Here is a 20,979-nt window from a genome sequence, read left to right as displayed (position 1 = left end):
TACTTTAGATATTTTACTTACTTGTTTATAAATTTTATATTATAGAAATGTTAATATAAAATATTAAATATCTGATTTCAAGTACTCAACTTTCTACTCCCAAATCATAGACAAGAAAATAAAAACACCTCTGGAATGCCTTCTATTTAAAAACAGATGAAGAAAGTCACAAAATGATTGCAAATAAAAGCATATCAACAATACCTGAGAGAAGAGAAGACATTTTCTTCTCGCAAATGTGTATTTTTAATTGAGTAAATTACAGATCACCAAGTATAGTCTGATTTGGATAACAAGCACTAGTTTCCATATGAAAACTGTTATTGTTGGCTTTTGGCGTTTAATCTAAAAAGGACACAAATTCTGTTCATGTTTGAGTAACCCTTTCCAACAAATTGAGCCCACAGCAGCAGGTCTACAGGGAATAGTTTTCAAGATTGAAGGAAAGTATAATGGGAAAACAATCTCAGTAAATGTATCTTTCTGCTGCATAAAACCTAAGATAGATCCCTTTAAAAAAACAAAAAAGAAAGAAAAAGCATTTCTCTTTATTTTTCCAAAAGTAATCTAAAAGAGCAGTAGAGAACATCTGAAATTTACATAGAAGGGAACAATACCAAAAGAATGTAGGTTCCAGGCAAGTCTCTAAATAAGGCCTGAAAGACAAGAGAGATGCTCTGCTAGAGGGCAGCTATCTTCCAAGGCCTGCAGTATGAAGTAGGCACTGGAATTCAAATGTTTGATTAGAAAGCACTCTTTTTCTTTTCATATAGGCAGACCGGAATAATTAGTAATTCTTTTGCTAATTAAGATATGCCCAAAGAAGACTGACCTTTTGCCTAGCCATCACCTCCCATATAAACTAGAAGGGTTTTCCTTGATACTTTACCATTTATCTTCTTTATCTACACAATATTGTATGTTAGTTAACAATGCAAATATGATGGTATACAACTGTAATCTAGCCTTCAAGAGGGTAAGGCAAGTAGCTTGTGAGTTCTACACTGGTTTGGGCTATACAAAAAGATTCATCTTAAAATGAAACAAAATAAACTCCTCCAACAACATTAACAACAACAAAATAAATTAACTTTCACAAACTCAAAGAACAAAAAACAGAACCAGATTCCTTGAATTTAAATCCTGTTTCTTCTCTTTCTTAGCTGCCTGAGTAAGTTACTTATCATTTATAAGTGTCAGCTTTCTAATCTGTAAAATGGAGACATAAAATGGAATTACAGGGCTGGTAAGGTGGCTCAGTGGTAGAGTGCTTGCCTTGCATGAATGAGGCCCTGGATTTGATTCCTCAGCACCACACAAGCAGAAAAAGCCAGAAGTGGCGCTGTGGCTCAAGTGGTAGAGAGCTACTCTTGAGCTGAAGAGCTAAGGGACAGTGCCCAGGCCCAAAGTTTAGGCCTCATGATCGACCAAAAATAAAAATAAAAATAAAAAATGGAGTTATAAATGAAACACCCCAAATACTTTATTTTTTCCACAGATGAGAACATTAGAACACTAACATTTCAATTTGTTCTGTACAAGAGTGAGTTGTCACATTAGACCATTAGTACATACCAATATTGAGAAATATTTTAGATCCATTATTCAGTATCATTAACTCTTAGGTAATAGTTAAGTCCCTACCTTGCCAAGTTTCAGCAAGCTCACGTGTGTAGTAAATTTGCAGTGGCACCTAGTGTTAAATGGTGTGGTTATAATCTGTTACTACATGGTAGCTGGAAAAAGATCTCAAAATGTGGCATGTCAAATTTGGTGGCCTATTAACAATAATAGCAAACGGTAATGATTCCATTGTAAAAACTGATACAATCTGACATTATATGAAGGTTAGAGGTCAAGACACCAACTCCATTTCTCTTGACTAGTAGTCCTCTTACATAATATATGTGTTTACTACTCTGACTGACTTAACTGCCTTTTGCAGAAATCATCAATATTCTGAAGACACAGCACCTGGAAGGATTAAGTAGAACACAAGGGAATTAAAACATACAATGAAGTAAAAATTGAGAAAGAAATAGAAAGATTATTCTCGAAATTCCATTTTAAAAAAAAAGAGTGGTAGTGAGTTTTCAGACTCTACCTCCCTTGATAGACTAATATTTAACAGACTTCTGTCTCTCTGACTATCAAATACTTTTCCATCCTCCAACTAATCTTTCTCCACAAAGGAGTATTTTAAGAGTTATAAGTGAAATACCTCAAATATTTTATTTTTTTCACAGATGAGAACATTAGAACACTGACATTTTAATCTGTTCTGTACAAGAGTGAGTTATGTCAACATAGGGCTCCCAGCTATAACACTGAAAAAACAAGTTTAATTAAAGACAGAGAAGAAATCACATGTGAAGTTGAGCCACTGAGATAAATGAGGAGTTGTCATTGTCTGAGTCAGTTCTCTGTAAAGAAATCTCTTCAGCAGTATTAGAAGAAAAAGAAAGACAAAACAAAGTAAAAGTATGTTATAAAGTAAAAACATGGTGTTATTGAATGTCAAGGTTCCCACCCACAAAGAACTGAGAAATAGTGTTTATGTAGTACTTGCCTCCAGAATCTAAACATCATAAACCAACTTTAGATATAAATAGATGCCTACTAACCACATATAAGTGGTAGAAGATACAAATGAAGCACAACAATTGTAAGAAGCCAGAATCGTAGTTAAGAGTTTAGAAACGGTCAGACAAGTTGATGTTAGGCAAAATGAACCCCAAGATAAGGACTCAAATGGTTTTTCTTTGTTGCTATTGTTTCTCACATATTTATTAGATATTTCTTTGTTGCTTTGTATGTCCCACCCCCACAGTATACCCCTGTTTTCACTGTATTTGATGTTGGTATAATTTGTGGAGGGGAAGGGAAAAAAACAAATTGTTTAAATAGGGATATAGGCGGACCCATTGCAACAACGAGATGTACAAGACGTTATGTCAAAAAACGAACTTTACAACTTTGGAGGGGCAGAAGGGGCAGCAGGATGCAGGGGGGAGATGGGAAGGGGAAACAAAAGAGGAGGCAACAATGCTTGATAAGAAATGTACTCATTACCTAACCCATGTAATTGTAACCCCTCTGTATGGTATTTTCACAATTAAAAAAAGTTTAGCAGTAATGAGTACTGCTTTTATTGAGTTGATTTTTCCAGAGTATTGGCTATATGCTTTCCTTAAACTCTAACTTGAAGGCCAAATTAGCATCACAATGCTATTTTCCAAAACTAAGCACAAATCTACTGATATTCTTATAATCTCTTCTTTGCCTATGCCCTGCCTTTTTGCCAGGGGACCCTTCTACCAGAAAGATAGCAGTGCAGCACAATGAAAAGAAAGGGTAGAAATGACATTTGGATCTCAGCTATCAATTTTCTTGCTTAATCACTCTTGGGAAGGTCAGTTACATATTTGGGACTATTTCCCCCTCAACTATAAAACAGAGATAAACCACAACAGTGTTGTGGCTTCAATCAGATAATACAAAGTACTAGTTCATTTGTTTGTCCACATAACAGATGGCCCATAAATAGCATTAACTCTTTTTTTTTGCCAGTCTTGGGGCTTGAACTCAGGACCTGGGCATTGTCCCTGAGCTTCTTTCGCTCAAGGCTAACACTCTACCACTTGAGCCACAGCACCATTAATGGCTTTTTTCTGTTTATGTAGTACTGAGGACTTGAACCTGGGGCTTCATGCATGCTAGGCAAGCATTCTACCACTAAGCCACATTCCCAGCCCAGTATTAACTTTTTGACATGGCATTTTGCTATGATGCCTCAAGCTTGTGATATTCCTACATCAGACTAAGTGGTGAGATTACAGGTGCACAAAACCACACCCACATTCTTAAGAACTTGTGTTTTCTAAACACACTACCCTACCATTTGATCCATGCCTCCAGCCCACAGGTTCTTAATTTTTTACTTTTAAAATACTACTTACTGTACTTCATTATATATTGCCTATATTCTAGATTCTTTATGACTACTCATTTTATTCCTTTATAGTAACTGTGTCATCTCAAAGAGAATGCTTAGCCTTAGAATCTCCTGGTCTGTTCATTCATATATAACTTTTTATTTTCCACACCAAGGACTGAACATAGGACTTTGCACATGATTCATGAGCATGCAAATTACAAAGCCATAACTTCTTTTGTGCAGCAGAGTACAACAGAATGGCTTTCAGCATGAGTTCACATGTCAGAACTGCCTGCTTTAATTGATTACATTTCATTCATATCATTGATACTTACTAGCTGTGCAGCTTTTGGCATAGCTTGTTCATTTGGAAAATGGAGATACAACATACTAAGTTCATCTGAAGAGTAAATACATTAAATATGTGCACAGCTATTCTCATAACACTTCGTCCAAGTATGCCCCCCAAACTCTTGATATTACCTAACAATATATATGCATATATGTAATAAGCATTAAGTATTCATCTGAATATGATATAGATACAGAGAGAGCAAGGTAGATATTTGTTAAAGAGTTGCAAATATGAGCAATAACAGAAAAAAATAGGAAAAAACCTGACAAATATGAAAGTTACTGAGTTGGAATTAACATAAAGAATCCAATATGTATAATTTTTATGTAGGTGGGTAGATAAGGAAAAAAGGAAAGAAGGAAGAAAGGAAGGACAAATGCATTCAAGCAAGCTGGCTGCTATAATACCCTAGAGTGCCATACAAATATAATTTCCTAAGAGCCCAATATGATAATAAGTTGGGGTTAAATAATATGAATGTATGCAATTGGATAGAGGAAAATAAAACTAATTAAGTGAGGAAATAAAGTGAAACAGTCTGTGCCTAGTTGCAGGGAAAAGACAATCTACAAAAAGAGCAGCAGCTCAAAATTGCTGTAATAGGTTAAACATGAAAACTAACACACCAAAACCTGGGTTGTAACAAACTGTCAAAGACCAACTGTTTAGAACTCAGGTTACTCCACTCCAATATACACAAATTGCCCATTATGTGTCAGCCATTGGCCAGGCATTTTAAAAATTGGGGGAAAAAAGTAATCCCAATCATTAGAAAATGTTCTTTAAATTACAGAAATAGAATTGCAGGCTTTCCTTAATGTAATCTGTTTCATACAAGCTTTCAGAAGAAAGGAAATATTAAACACGTTATATGCTATACCATAAACTGAAAGCAGTTCTAACTTACTTATTAAAGCTCTAAAAGAATAAGCTCTTACCCTTTGGTAAGAAGCCTCCATACAGCTGGGAGCCGTGGCTCACGCCTGTCATCCTAGCTACTCAGGAGGCTGAGATCTGAGGATCACGGTTCAAAGCCAGCCGGGGCAGAAAGTCTGTGAGACTCTGATCTCCAATAAACCACTAGAAAACTGGAAGTGGTGCTGTGGCTCGAGGTAGAGCGCTCGCCTTGAGCTGAAGAGCGCAGGGACAGTGCCCAGGCCCAGAGTTCAAGCCCCACGACTGACAAAAAAAAAAAAAAAAAAAAAAAGAAGCCTCAATATAACAGTCAGAGGCTTATGAAGCCAATTCTGAGAAACAATCTGTGAAACACAAGTTGCACCAATAGTTCTTAATATACTTATATCTGAACAAGGGTCAGAATATATGCTATTAGCAAACTTCACTTTGAGATTTTTAAGAAATAATAATAGATACCATTTATTAGGTTCTTGCCAAAATTCAAACTCAAGTCCATCTAACTCAAGTTCATGTTCTTAGTAAATGTGTTTCAATAGATACAACTCATTCAATAAAAGGCTTTCAGGAGGGCACGTGTAGCAGAAAAAGGAGAGCCATTGAGATAAACATAGGCCAAGCCCACTCATGCAATGTTCTAGGAGAGATGTGCTTCCCAAGGCTCAACTCTTCTATTCAGGAGGAAATCTATGTCCTGCTTTTCAACTGCTGAAATGCAAAGTACCACAACACAAACATAAAATAATATAAAACCACACAAATGTTTGTGTTGTTGCCTTACAGTTTTTGAGATTAGAAGTCTGAAATGAGCCTGAAATGAGATCAAGGTATCAGTAGAGTTGCATTCTTTTATAAAAAGTCTAGAGCAGAATTCCTTTCTTTTACCAGCTTCTAGAAGCTACCAGCATTCCCTGGCTTATGGCTCCTTCCTACATCAACTTACCAGCAATGGTCATTTGTGTTCTTTTCATGCTGTTACCTGTTTTTCTGTAGTTTAGTCTCCCTTTTACAACAAAAAGTTCTCCAATTATGAAGAGCCAGATAATTCATAATAATCTCACCATGCAAGGCCCCTAAATCACATCTACAGTTCCTTTTGCTATATGAGGTAAAAAATTCTGGGGATTAGGAAACAGGCATGGGAAAGGAGACATTATTCTGCCTATCATAGTCTAAAAAATAGAGGTTTGAACCATAAAATTAGCCTTCTTGTACTGATTCTACATATATAATGCTATGTCTGAAAATATTTAAGCTTGTCCTACAGCTTACTTACAGGGACAGAATATGCTGTTTAGAGGATACAGTATCTAATCCTCTGGACCAATATGTTTTAAATTACATTGAATAATTTGTTTTCTGAGTTATACATTAGTATCTTGTGACTGCTGTCAGAATGAGTCAGAACTTCTTAGTCCAAAAACTTCAAGACTCAGACAAAATCAATACTCTGAATCTGTAAGTTCGGGAAAAGGATCAGGTGTAAGGAGGGTGCATATTTAATAGGTCTATATCTATGATTTAAAAAAAAACAACCTTTGGAGAATCATGTTTAAGAAGCTATATATAATGAGATATACCTAAGAATATAATTATGTCACACTCTTTGATTTACAAGACTTGTATTAACAAAAAGAATACTGACTGTTTTCTAATTGGACCTGTGTACTCAATCAAAAATCTTGAAGTACAAGGTTGTGGAAAAGTAACAGGGAATTTCAAATCAACAACTTTAAAAACTTTCGTCATTCAGATTAGTAGTTGGGTAGGCCTGGAGTATTTGGTAGAAAAAAAAATGTCTGCTAATGAATATGGAATAAAAATGTTCTAAAATAGATTGAACAAACTATGTACACTGCATTGTATGTATGTGTATATACAGAGAGATTAGATAGCTAGATCTCAGCCTCCTGAGTAGCTAGGATTATAGGCACCCAGCTACATTGTATATTTTAAATGTGTAAATTGTATAAATGAATTACATCAACAAAGCCATTTTAAATGGGTCACACAAGAATTGTAAAAGATCACAATCCATCTTCAAAATAACAGAAAATCACTAGGCGCCAGTGGCTCATGCCTGTAATCCTTGCTACTCAGGGGCTGAGATCTGAGGATTACTGTTCAAAACCAGCACAGGCAGAAAGTCCATGAGACTCTTATCTACAATTAACCACCAGAAAACCAGAAGTAGCACTGTGGCTCAAGTGGTAGAGCACTAACCTTGAGCTGAAGAGCTGAGGGACAGACAGTGCTTATGCCCAGAGTTCAAGCCCCACGACCTACATCATCATCATCATCATCATCATCATCATCATCATCATCATCATCATCATCATCATCATCATCACCACAGCAAATCTGGGGTTGCAAGTCTAATCTTTGTGCTTGCATCGAATTCACCACTAAACCACAAGTCTACAATATTTGGTTTTATGTTTTTATAAAGTACAACTTATTCTCCTATAGCTACATATGTATAAAGAACATTGATGGTCCAAGAGAGAATACCAACATATATCGATAATCCACGCTATAAAGTACATAATTTCTTTGCTCTTAACTATGAATGCACAACTGAACTTATAGAACAAACATAGCATATATTCAGTTCCTGATGCAAAATATCTTTGTCAAATAGTTTACATTATTTTTTTCAGCATTCTGTAAAAAAAAAAAAAAAAAAAAAAAAACAACTAGAAAATAATAGTTCTGGCAGTTGAAACTGGAAATCCATTGACTGTCACCTTACAAAAGAGGTGTTTATAACATATAAAGCAATTTATAACATATTTGTAAGTTTGTCAAGATTTTTTTTACTGCTGTTACTGTTGTCTTAATATACACAGAAATTCAAGTCTATATTCTGGGGAGTCTTTCAGACAATTGAAAAGTGAAATTTTCAAACAGGCAGCTATAGCTCATTAGATCTGTCATGGACCATGAAAGCTACTTGCCAATACTGTCGAAAGACTATTACTCATTTCAATCTCACCAAAGAGGACAGATCTCTCTGTGACAAAACATTAGTGAAAAACACTAAGTTGGGCCTGTAACAGGAACAGCTCAGCACACATGAATGGAAACGCAATAGAGAGACTAAAGCCAAGTGAAAGTGGCAGATTGATGTTCTAGCTTTTCACCTTCAGAGACCCCAACTTCTACCACAATTCGAAGAAAAGAGAGGAAAAAAAGAGAATGGAGGGAGGAAGGAGGAAGGGAGGCAAAATCCACCTAGCAATAATACTGTACTTGCAGCCTGGATGATAATAGTATAGCCTGATCTGACAGAAATGTTCAGAATGGCATTCTCTGCATATTATTGAGTTTTGCAATCCCAGCAGCTTAAAACAGAGAAACTTAATAGCCTGATCAAATCAGTTTTGAATGTCAATCACTGTCCAAGCAATGTGGTTATTCAGAAAAATCAATTTAAAATTCGTAATTAGTTTAAGACCTTCCTTTGCAATCACACAGATAACTAAGGAAAATAGACATTTAAACTTCTGTATAATTAAACTGAATATCAGTTAAGCAAAAGCAGTATATCAAAGATAAAAAAATAACTATCTAGTATAATTTGCATGAGTATTAAGTAGTCTTTCTTTTTAGATAGGATTTAAATCTAGGTAACTCTATAATGTTAATGAGCAGTTTAGATATAAGCACCACGTTGCTAAGTATGTTCTATTTCTTATCAAGATGTCAGCTACATAGGTATCTTGTAAGTAATGAAAATTCATTGAGCTATATGTTTATAATATGTGAATTTCTACAACTAGAGAAGCTTTGTGGTCAAGGAAATAAGTCTTTTACACAACTGTCCTATGAATTTAATGTCTGAGAAAAGCAACAATGTCAAATTCCTATTTGATGAAGATCATCCCATCTTCATAGCTGTTTTTCAGCTTCCCAAGCTAGACTGTCCAGGCTTGGTCTCAAGTTAGATACACAGAACAATAAAACAGATTTCATTATACTGGGTATATTATCTCATAATACAATTTATAAGAATGAGAATTATTTGTTCTAATGATTTAGAATCATGTTTTGTTCCTAAAAAGATCAACCAATCTATGTCATATATATTACTTTTTAGTAGACATAGTTTGTGAAAAACACATAGAATTGATATCATATATTGATATATATATATAGAATTGATATATATAGAATTGATAATATAGAACACTAAAAATATCTCATATGAATGACAGAGGTGGAACAAGGGTTATACCAAGACACTTTCCATAAGTATGTAAGGAAGACGGTGATAGGAAAAAAAAATAATGAAACCAGACATGAAGTTCAAAATTTTTAACAGTGTTAAAAGATCTATGTAATGCTGAGATCATTATAACAAGTTTTTTAACAAACATAGAAGTTTAAAAGCTAATGTTTACTGAAAATTCTGTGACAGCTTTTCATTTCTATAAGGAAGAGCCATTGCCTTAAGTTGAAATTATCAGCATGAGCTTAGTCTATTATATCCTCAAATAGGAAGGGATTTTTTTCTTTCTATGGTTTGTTAGACCATGAGGCAAAAGACAAAACAGAACAAAGGTAAAGATTTTAATATTGATTGTTCATTATGCTGTTTTATACATATCACAAAAATTTCAGTGACAATAATTAGCATATGAGACTGAGACAAGTATAAGGCTAAGTTCTGTGAAAAAGAAGGAAAGAAGACAAGCCCAGTAATTCATGCCTGTAATTTTAGTGGCTTGGGAGTCTGACTGGGAAGGTTACAGTTAAAGGCTAGTCTGGGCAGATAAGTGCACAAGGCTCTATGGCAACAGAAGCTGCTGGCCACTCCGCTACAATAGTCCAGGTACATCCTCGAACAGGAAATGTGATCATATCTCAAAAACAACTAGCATTATATATATGGCTCAACAGTAAAGCACCTACCTAGGAGCAACCTTGAGTTCAAATCCTAGTACTGCCAAAAAAAGGTGAGGAGGGGGGAGGAACAAACAAAAGAAAAACTTTTCATAGTTACTCCTTAAGTTTTTGTTAGGTGCCTAAAATTATTTAAAGAATAAACCCCAAGTCTAACTGTGAATGTCCAAAAAGCACAGAAAGTTATTCTGTTGATCAATATTTGTTTCTGTTAGTACAACAATTTTAAATATAATTCCCTAAAGGGATCTTTCTTTAGAATATAACCCAAGAAAGCTTAAAATCAGGTAAAAATTTGAAGAAAGAAAATGGGTTAAGTATAAGGTAAATCATATGAAAGTTATTTCTATAGGTCAAACTCTGTTAAACTTTAGCAATGTCATGTTACCCTGAACAGTTTCTAGAGAGTTGCCCACCTATGTGTTAGAAAAAAGCAAACATTCAAAAAAAGTTAACATGATACAAAAATACAGGTAAAAAGTTGTTCCAAAGGAAAGGACTAAACACTCAAGTATAAAAAAGAATAAAGATAATAGGCTTTATAAAAAGGGGTAAAAGTCAGGCAGCTCCACAGGTTCCTGAAATCCTGGTTAGGATCGATAAATTGACTTCTGCTTCACCTTTTATGAAGAGGCTGTACTTAGCAAATCACTGTGTAAGCTGCCTCAATAACAGCATTCCTGCTATCAAGTTTACCTGCAATGATTCCAACAAAGAAATTAATTTCTTAGATGACAAGAAAAGGTTATCTAAAATGGGGAAAACACAGGAGACTGAACTTTCTGCTAATAAAACAGACAAATATCAGTCTAGGCACTAAATTTAGAGCTGTTTACCAGCAAGATTAGAATTCCCTCCAGCCTCAGTGTTACCATTATTTTATACATACATATATACACACATGTGTATATATGTGGTACAACCCACATGCATACCCTGAGCTTTTAAGACTTTCCTTATTTAATATTGAAAGTTCTCCAAAACTCAAACCTAGGCAAACTGGCATAATCAACCCTAATCTCCACCTACCAATCTATATACATACATATCATATACATGCCCCTACCCCTACCCTGCAACAAATCCATCCATATCCTGAGTACAAAAAAAATGCTTTTCTCTTTCTTTCTTTTTTTGCATTTGCCAGTCCTGGGGCTTGAACTTTGGGCCTGGGAACTGTACCTGAACTTCTTTTGCTCAAGGCTAGAACTTTATCACTTGAGCCACAGTGCCACTTCTGGCTTTTTTGAGTAGTTTATTAGAGATTATGAGTCTTGTGGACTTTCCTGCCCACGCTGGCTTAGAACCACAATCCTTAGATCTCAGACTTCTGAGTAGCTAGAATTACAGATGTGAACCACTAGTGCCCTGCTCAAAGAATGCTTTTATAAGATAAATAATGAATTTATTAATTCTCCAGACAGTGTTATTATAAACTTGTCTAATAGCTATTCCTTTTTTATGACTAAATCAATAGAATATGTAACTGGCAGTAATCAAATTTGAAAATTTAGAAACTTTTATTTGTCACACATCATCAGACCCACTTCTTTCTAAAAACACTCATATTTAAATCAAATTCATATTGCTAAGTATTCTTATAGGAAATCTCTTACGATGATTCCATTTTATAAATATGCAAAAAAAATCTCTGAAATTTTCTATAGGTTTGAATTTCAGCTTTAGATTCAACAATATTAGCAACACTAAGAGAAACCTAAGTACTACCAATAACTATAAAAAAGGTGTAAGTCAGAAGTGATACAAGACTTGCAAAGTAAGAAATAAAGCTAAAATTATAGCAACAATACATAAGTAAATCTATAGAAGACCAGCAAAGCATAAACTAAATCTTCAGCTCTGGCACACTGTATCTATATGGTTCTCATAAACTTCAACTCAAAAATAGAACAAAAGAAAAGAAATAGTAGAGAGCCACATTTAACATATACCATTTAAGAAAACCAATCCCCAAGTGATTAGAAAAGATCTATCTCTGAATCTGGTAGAAAAGCATGATTCCAAAATTTAAACGAAGCAGCATGAACAAAATCAACATCTCACAAAGTAAGAAGGAATAATTTACTTTTCAGCTTTCTCTTTACAAAAAGTTCTATTTTTAGATCAGATACAATTCTTAAGATAGGGAAATACCTGTTAGGCTCTATGACTTCTAAGGTAAATAGGAGGTTTTGTATTAAAGTTATAGTGCAGAATACAGCAGAGTAATCTCTTGCCAAAATGGCATATTTCTGAGGGATGCAAAGGTATTCAATAAAAAGCTTTTAAAGGCATATTTTTAAACTTGCAGCAGGAAAGCTTTTCTGTGTCAAGACAGTAATTCTTTTAACAGCATTGATCAAAATGTCATTCTTTTATGAGTGTACAATACCTTTTAATGGCATACAACAAGCCATTAGGGTTATACACCTCTGTATAGCAGACAGCTTACTGGAAAAAAGGGAACACTGGCCAAGATACAGTCAGTAGGTTTTATGTTTCTAATCAGGACTCCCCCCGCTCCACACACACCATATGCTTCATTCTGAAACTACCGAAAAATTAAGTGTAAGCTCTCCACATTTCCGTAATCTAGAAGTGCTTTCATGGAGGCCTAGACTGTAAGGTCTAAAATGTATTAAATGTATTATTACAGATACCATAGTACAGCCTTGAATAAGGCCTTGCACCTAGAACAAGAAATTATTCATGAAGATTACAAAAGAACGATGGTTTTATTTCCTTTCTAGGAAAGTGAGTTTTAAAACTGTTGCGAGATAACTTTTCATACTTATTTACAAAAATAAAATATAAAGGAGCATTAAAGTTATATCTTATTCTAACATAAAGTATCTCTTTGTCACCTAATATTTATTATGTAATCTTTCATAGGAGGAAATGATTTAAAAAATAAGTAATGGTCTATGAGACATTCACATTTTAGGTAAAATAGATTCTGAAATTTAGAAAAACTTAAGTTATAGAAACTCCTAACAAATTTCTATCAACTTACCAAATTTCTAACCATTCAGGAAATATGAAACTAAGGAGCAGAGCAAAAACAGAAGGGGAAATTTTACTGCTTTTCATGTTACACCTTTGCTTGTTTTTCATTTTTCTAAAGGAAATGAAATTTAAGCAGAAGTAGGGGCTGGGAAGGTGGCTCAGTGGTAGAGTGCTTGCCTTGCATGCATGAGGCCCTGGGTTTGATTCCTCAGCACCACATATATCTATAAAGATAGCTTCCATCAGTCAACATATACAACACAGACACAAAACATCTTGTTTACCTACTGCTTGTTGTAGAGCTACAAATTTAATATATACTCCGTACCAATCTAGATAGTTATTTAAAAAAAAAGTAGGATTTCATAAAACATTTATCCTTTGGAAAAGTTGATTGTCCTATCAACTTCTAGGTATTAACCACTTAGTAATGTAATTACTAGAATAAGAACAAGAATAACATCAGTATGTTGAAAACGAACTTTACAACTTTGGTGTGGGGGGTAGGGAGGAAATGGGAAGGGATGGTAAGGGGAAACAAAGGAGGAGGCAACAATGCTTGATAAGAAATGTACTCATTATCTTGCTCATGTAATTGTAACCCCTCTGTAGGTATTTTCACAATTAAAAAAAGGAAAAAAAAAAGTAACATCAGATAAAATACTCATTCCCCATGTCAGATCACTGTAAATATAAGAGATTTAACTACAACTATGAAACACATTTTGGACCTCACAATATATAGAGGAAACTACTATTCTAATTAGAATGTAACCCAATTAGATAAACACAACAGGTAAAAAGCTAAAATGATGAACCATACTTAGCTTTTGTGAAAAATTCATAGATAATAAAAGTCAAACATATTTAAAAGCTTTCTCCCCAATATTTTCAGTTTAGATACTTATTTTAAATGATCATAATACTAAGTAGAATGCCATAGATTCAACTGCATTTTTTTCATTTGCTTTACTGTATAATTAAGTTCAATTAAAATAAAAGTATAATGAAATGTCTCCACAATGTGACCAGGTCATGCGCAAACAGCTTGATTAATATGCTGCTTGTCCACCCAGGTCAAACTACCATGCACAAATCAATCTTCTTCTCATCCCAAAACACTTTATACAATGTAACCACTAGAGAGAAAAACAAAAATCTACTAATAATCAAAGCACCTGCTGTACACTCAAGAGACTCAAATGAAAAAGATGACAATCATTATTATTATACTGCTTATAGAACATTATGGAAGAAAGTAAACATTCCTTTTAAGTTATTCTATCAAAAGACATTCGTGGGCAAAAAGTTCCAGGGGATAGCATTATTATTAAACTTCAAAGTTTAAGTTATAAACATCACAGGTCATACACTAATGAGATCTAACCATTCATTTACAGAGCAAAATTGACTCATTCAGATCCAACACCTACAAAATTATAAAATGGCACGTTATGCTTATAGCAATTAACTGAGATCTGTTGTCCTATTCCACAGAAAAGGACTATCTTCCACATCTCAGAGTACTAACTTAAGAATTGCATGACATTGCTTATGAAGACGATAATGGACATCACTAAAATGTTAGTGTAAAAACCTCTAAAAAAACATATCCTCCCTAAAAACAACGAGAACACAGCAAAAACTGTCAGAATTAACATATTCAATGGTAAATTTAACCAAAACGTTTGCAATTCATAAAAAATTTTGAGTTGTGGTTTTGAACTTTTATTTTAAAATTCTGAATTTTGCTGTTTTATTCAACAAAAAAAAAGCTGAATCTCTCTTAAGAACAGTGAAAAAGTTAAAATTCTGGCAAAGTTCCAATCCCAGAGAATGATCATTACTAGACTGTGAAGACTCCACATATAAGGCTATCTTAACTGGACCAATACAGAGCTCACCAGTACAAAAAAAAAATTTTTATCTGAGATTATCTGTCAAAACCAAACAGACAATAGTTGAATATTACTTTTTAAATATAATTCAAAAGTCAACAATAACATCAGCAATCCAATTACAGGATAGGTAAAACATCTCAACAGATTCATCAAATAAGATACACAGATAGCAAGTAAATACATTAGAAGACGTTCAAAATCCCTTACCACTAGGGAATCACAAATTAAAACTACCATGTGTTACTACTACAAAAGCTGTCATCATACAAACCAACTGTATTGTTCACTGGTATTTACCCCCCAATGAATTAAAAATTATTATTCACATAAAACCTACACTTGGGTGTTTATAGCAGCTTTATTTGTAATTGCCAAAACTCAGAGGCAACCAAGGTAGCTTTTAATTGGGTGAATGAATAAACTGTGATACAATACATCACTATAATGGAATATTATTCAATACTAATAAGAAATTAGTTGTCCAAGCTAGATGAGAGATAGAAGCCACAAAATACTTGTTGCCTTCAGAATATATAATTAGTCTTCTATTACCCAGCAAGTATTAAGTTCAGAATCTTAACACAGTCCTTCATCAAACTGAACTCCTGAATGCCTGAACTTCTACTATTTTCCATACTTTCTTGGGATAAGGTGAATTGTTTTCAAGGTATTGATTTTTTTTTTTACTTTTGCTAATTCTGATTTTATGGTATAGTTATTAAAAAAAACTGTCCTCTTTGAAGACAAATATTAACTCTTTATAATCCTTGATATAATAATTGGACCTGATACTAATAAATGTTTTCATTAACTAGAAATGATTCATGTATTGTCTTATTTCAGCTATGTAATCCATTTTTCATTGTGATTGTCTTTAAACTGAGCTCCTATATCATATTAGAAAGATCTTATAGCTTTTTCTCATACTTCACATCCTTATGTTTCCTCCCACTGAGACCATTTGATACCATTCAAAAATCTCCTAAAAGGCATTGATTTGACTTCTGAGAGTAGTACCACTTTGCAAATATGCATTAGTAAAATTGCTTCCAGGTCATTGTACCTTACATTTTTGCTTGATATACTATTCTCAAGGGAAACAACAACTTTTTTATATTTCTGTCGGTCATAAGGCTTGAACTCTGGGCCTGGGTGCTGTCCCTCAGCTCTTCAGCTCAAGGCAAGTGCTCTACCACTGATCCACTGCGCCACTTCTGGTGTTCTGGTGGTTTACTGGAGATAAGAGTCTCACGGACTTTTCTGCCTGAGCTGGCTTTGAACATCGATCCTCAGATCTCAGCCTCCTTAGTAGCTAGGTTTACAGGCATGAGTCATCGACACCCGGCTGAAACCACATCTTTTTAAAAAGAAGTTGTATAGCCTGGTGTCTATGGCTTTTACCTGTAATCCTAACTACTTAGGAGGCTGAGATATAAGGATGCAGTTTGAAGCCAGTTCAGGCAGGAAAGTTCATTGAACTCTTATCTCCAAGTAACTACCAAAATACCAGAAGTGAAGCTGTGGTTCAACTGATAGAGTGCTAGTCTTTAACACAAAAGCTTAGGGACACTACCCAGGTCCTGAGTTCAAGCCTTAGGAACCAGTATGCCACCCCCCCACACACCCCAAAGTAGTTTTATAATGAATTATGTATGAAAATTAGTTCTCAATTGGTTTGTCTTCAATTTTACTTTTGTTATCGCTATTCTTTTATAAGTGAAAATTTAACCAAATATATTCAATGATTTACTACTATTTTTCCATTTTTGTATATATTCAATTTTATTTTACTTTGTTTTATTTTACTTTTTTTGTGTGTCAGTCATGGGGCTTGAACTCTGGGCATGGGTGCTATCCCTGTGCTCTTCAGCTCAAGGCAAGTACTCTACCACTTGAGCTACAGTGCCACGTCCGGTTCTCTAGTGGTTTTATTGGAGATAAGAGTCTCATGGACATTCTTGCCCAGGCTGGCTTTGAACCTCGATCCTTAGATCTCAGCCTCCTGAGTAGCTAGGATTACAGCCGGCACCCTGGCCTTTGTTTTATTCTACTTTTGTGCCAGTTTGGGGGCTTAAACTTAGGGTCTGGGTGCTGTCCCTGAGCTTTTTCACTCTACTACTTGAGTGTGGTGGTTAATTGGAGATAAAGAGTTCCATGAACTTTCCTGCTTGGGCTGGCTGCAAACTGAGATCCTCAGATCTCAGCTTCCTGAGTAGCTAGGATTACAGGTATGAGCCATTGTACCCAGCTTGTATATTCTCACATAAATTCCTTTAAAAAAAAAACCTTCTGTATTATTATTTTAAGAAATAAAGTAGTGAAAATAATAAAAAGTGAACTATTCAACTCCTGAGTAGAAACAGGAGAGAGGGACTGGGAGAGAGTAAGGAAATGGAAGACACTGTACAAAAGGAAATATACTCATTACCTGACACATGTAATGCTAATCCCCTTCACATTACCTATATAATAATAATAAAGTAAAAATTTTTAAAAGAAATAAAACAGTATCAAGCGTAATTGAAGTAATCTATGAAATGTTCCTTAATAATATTCTCCTTCTCCTCCCCGTCCCCTCCTAGTCTTCTATAAGTACATACCACAACTCCACAACTAATTACTAATGGAAGCTGATGTTTATGGTTCCTGTGTATTTTTATACTTCTATTAAATTATATAATGTTCTATATATTTTAAAACTTTAATTCTAGATTTATATTATAGATTCCTCTGCGACTTTTGGCTCAAACAATGATTGTGAGATTTATCATGTTGATACATATGGCTTTACTTCCTCATTTTAAAAGCTTCACTTTTTCATTTTGAGTGTACACAACCTTTTATAATCACTATTCTGATAGACATTTATTTCCATGTTTTTGCAATTACGAACAATGTTTTCTAAGTACCCATTACTAGATTACAATTAGTGTTATTTTACTCTTTTATTAAAAAGCCTTATTGAAATATAATTTATATATCAGAAATTTCATCCTTTCAAAGTGTATAATTCAGCAGCTTTTAGGGTATTAATAAAGGTTTGGAACCATCACAACTATCTAATTTCAGAGCATTTTCATTATCACAAAAAGAAATTTAATGCTTATTAGCAGTCACTTCTTATTCTCCACATCCCAATCCCTAATAACCATGAATCTACTTCTTTTCTTTGTGGAATTTGTGCACTATGGGTATTTTACATAAATGGATTAATGCAATATGTAGCACTTTGTGACTAGTTTTTCACTTAGTATCAAAGTTCATCCATATTATAGCTATGTACATTGATTTGTGGTAATAGTTTCATGAGTGTATACATATATTGAAATTAACCAAAATATATACTTAAAATATATGCAATTCAGTACATCAACTGAACCTTAATAAAAGAGACTTTGATATTTTACCAAAGACATAAAAATGGCAAACAAATGTTGGTAGTAGGAGAGCAGTTTATGCTTCTTAAATATTCAATTTTATTTTAGAGCTATTGTAATTCAAGAAACTATATATGTCCAGGGATGGAAAAAGGAGACAGGCTAGAAAACAAAACAGAGGAATGTATTTGAAAACTAGATGGGAAAACATCAATTCAAAATGTCCTAGTACAGTGGTTGGCAGAACTGTTTTTGTAAAGGCCTAATAGGTAGTATTTTGGAGTATGAAACTTGTACAGTGTTACAAGGAATCAACTCTGACACTGTAGCACAAAAGCTGCCATGGATAAGTACGTGGATATGGCTATATTCCAGTTGAATTGTAATTATAAAAGCTGTAGGCCAAATTTGGCCAAAGGACATCATTTTGAAATGACAACAGGACAATAAAAAAAAAAAATACTGAAAGCCACTTCTCACACAATACAAATGACAGCCATTTTGTCAAGGTAAAACAGTTGGTTTTGCTTCTTAATTATTTCTACTTTAAAAACTGCTAGAAGTAGACTGAGGTCCAAGGAATATCCCTATTTCAAAGTTGAGACTAAAATCCCTGAAACAGATATAAAATTTTGCCCATAAGGTCATATTCTGGGGGAAATTTCCAAGGTCTTTTTCCTAGTTCTTAAACAAGACTGTGATTTCCATGTACCTACTGAGGAAATTTAAGAGACTCTATACTAAAAGTTGAAGATAGAGGCTTACACTGAAGGTGAGAATAGCCTTCTTTTGGATCAAAGTCCTTTCTGTCAATCTTATGAGACTTGTTTTTCTGAAAAGTTCCTGCTTTAGCTAGGTGGCTTGCTCCTGGTTGGTTGGATTAAAGTTACATCCTGTTTCTGCTATTAATTAAGCCACATCAGTAGTAAAAAAAATTTTTTTTGACCCTCTTCAAACTAGCCAATCAAACAGACTGTTAATCTGAACTCCTGTTATCTGAGCAGAGGAGCGGGGCTAGCTGCATTAGGCACCAAAAGGGAGTAGCCTGCCTCCTCCAGTGCTTGTGTGTGTATTTTCGCTGATGATCCACCTTTCTGTAGAAGTAAAGTTTGCCTTGCCAAATTTCTTTCGAGTTGGTATCCTCATTCCTACCGGATACCTCAATATACCAAGGAGTATCTAACACTGAATTACCAAATAGGAAAGGAAATAAGAGGATTTTCATAGTCACAGACAAGGTGTGTAGGGAAAGCTACCTATATATACTGTAAATTTCCTTTACAGTTCCAAATTTTCACTGGAAATTCAATGTCCTGAGGTGTCTATGTCTAACATAACTATAAAAGCTCAAGGTTCGGTGTTTATTTTATATTTGGAAAAACTGCCAGTGTGTTCTCCGATATTGATTTCCGCCTTTTCAAAGTCTGAACAAAATTCATAATATCAATGAGACACATGCACCAACAAGGCCTAGGAATAAAATAAGGCTTTCAGTAGAAATCCATCGATAACTTACATTTGTGTAGCACTTCACAAAGCCCTTTGCACTTGCTGCTCTCTGCGAGGCCTTCATTCCTTCACATGACTTTCACTACGTCCCTGTCCGGAGTGGCGGGACGCATAGCAGCATCCTCCCTTGGTAAGGAACATTCTGGATTCAAGTCGTGGGGTGTTTGTTGTCGGGGAGCCGTTTTTCCACGCTGAGAAACGCATGTAGAAAGTTTCGGTGACAGAATGAGGGCATCGTTATGGAAGTGGTCAATGGGGAGTACACGGTAGTTTGGACCAAGCGTCGCTTCTGAGGAGGGAAAAGGAGCTGAGGCAGCTTTAGGATGAGCTTTTACTTCCGGGGCAGAAAGAGGTCAGGCCTAGTACCTACCAGATGCCAGGAAAAGTAACCTGACGTCAAAGCTAAGAAGCTGCGAATGAAGAAGGGCCTGTCAGGGGCGTGAGGCATTCCGGCTTAAGTCTGTCATCTGGAAGAGGCGCCCTCTCCGCCTCCAGCCGCGCTTTTCTTCCTTCTCCCCGTCACAGTCGCTCACCCGGAGTTCGCAAGCTCCACTCACAAGCCCAACTCCATTCGGCGCCTCACGGACTCCAAGCGCCACAAATGCGCCACAAATTCAAACTCGGGCGCCAGGGCTTCGCGGGTCTTCCAGAGTGAAGGACAAACTGACCAATCAAAATTCGGCAAGTTTGTTCACGTGGGAGCGTGGCTATTGGGGAAGGGTGGGACAATCCCGTGTTGCCAAGACGACGGCTTCCAGGCGGGGCTGACTTCCGGCAGGAGACAAACTGGGCGGGAAAAGCTTCCCAGCTTAAGCGAACTGTGAAGTTTCAGGCTGCAAAAGGTTACCTTAGGAGTAAGTAAAGGGACTGAGTTCCTTTAGTGCCTTCCCTCACTAAAAGAGTTACCTGCCCAGTTATAATGTGCACGTTGTTTCCCCAAGGTAAGTGTGTAATGTAGGTTACAGAAGCTTGATGGCCAACTTTGATGCACCATGTACCATACATAAATGTGGAAAATTTGTGTTTTTAAAAATTCAGTAGCTACGTAATGAGTTTTTAAACTACCGTATTAGT

General features: G+C 35.2%; 1 long non-coding RNA gene across 2 annotated transcripts in view; it reads right to left on the bottom strand.

Annotated features, from left to right (window-relative positions):
• LOC138829720 (uncharacterized) overlaps window positions 1-20,547 on the bottom strand; it is a 134,442-nt gene extending 113,895 nt beyond the window's left edge. For both annotated transcript variants that reach the window (XR_011372706.1, XR_011372705.1), the window contains exon 1: window positions 19,913-20,547. This is a non-coding gene — a long non-coding RNA (uncharacterized lncRNA). The remainder of the gene's footprint in view (window positions 1-19,912) is intronic.
• Between the last annotated feature and the right edge of the window lie 432 nt (window positions 20,548-20,979).

The sequence above is a fragment of the Dipodomys merriami genome, unplaced genomic scaffold (assembly GCF_024711535.1).
Source record: "Dipodomys merriami isolate MVZ:Mamm:240054 unplaced genomic scaffold, mDipMer1.0.p SCAF_176, whole genome shotgun sequence".
NCBI lineage: Eukaryota > Metazoa > Chordata > Mammalia > Rodentia > Heteromyidae > Dipodomys > Dipodomys merriami.
The sequence above is the reverse complement of the archived record's forward strand: the minus strand, read 5'-3'. Positions and strand labels throughout refer to the sequence as shown.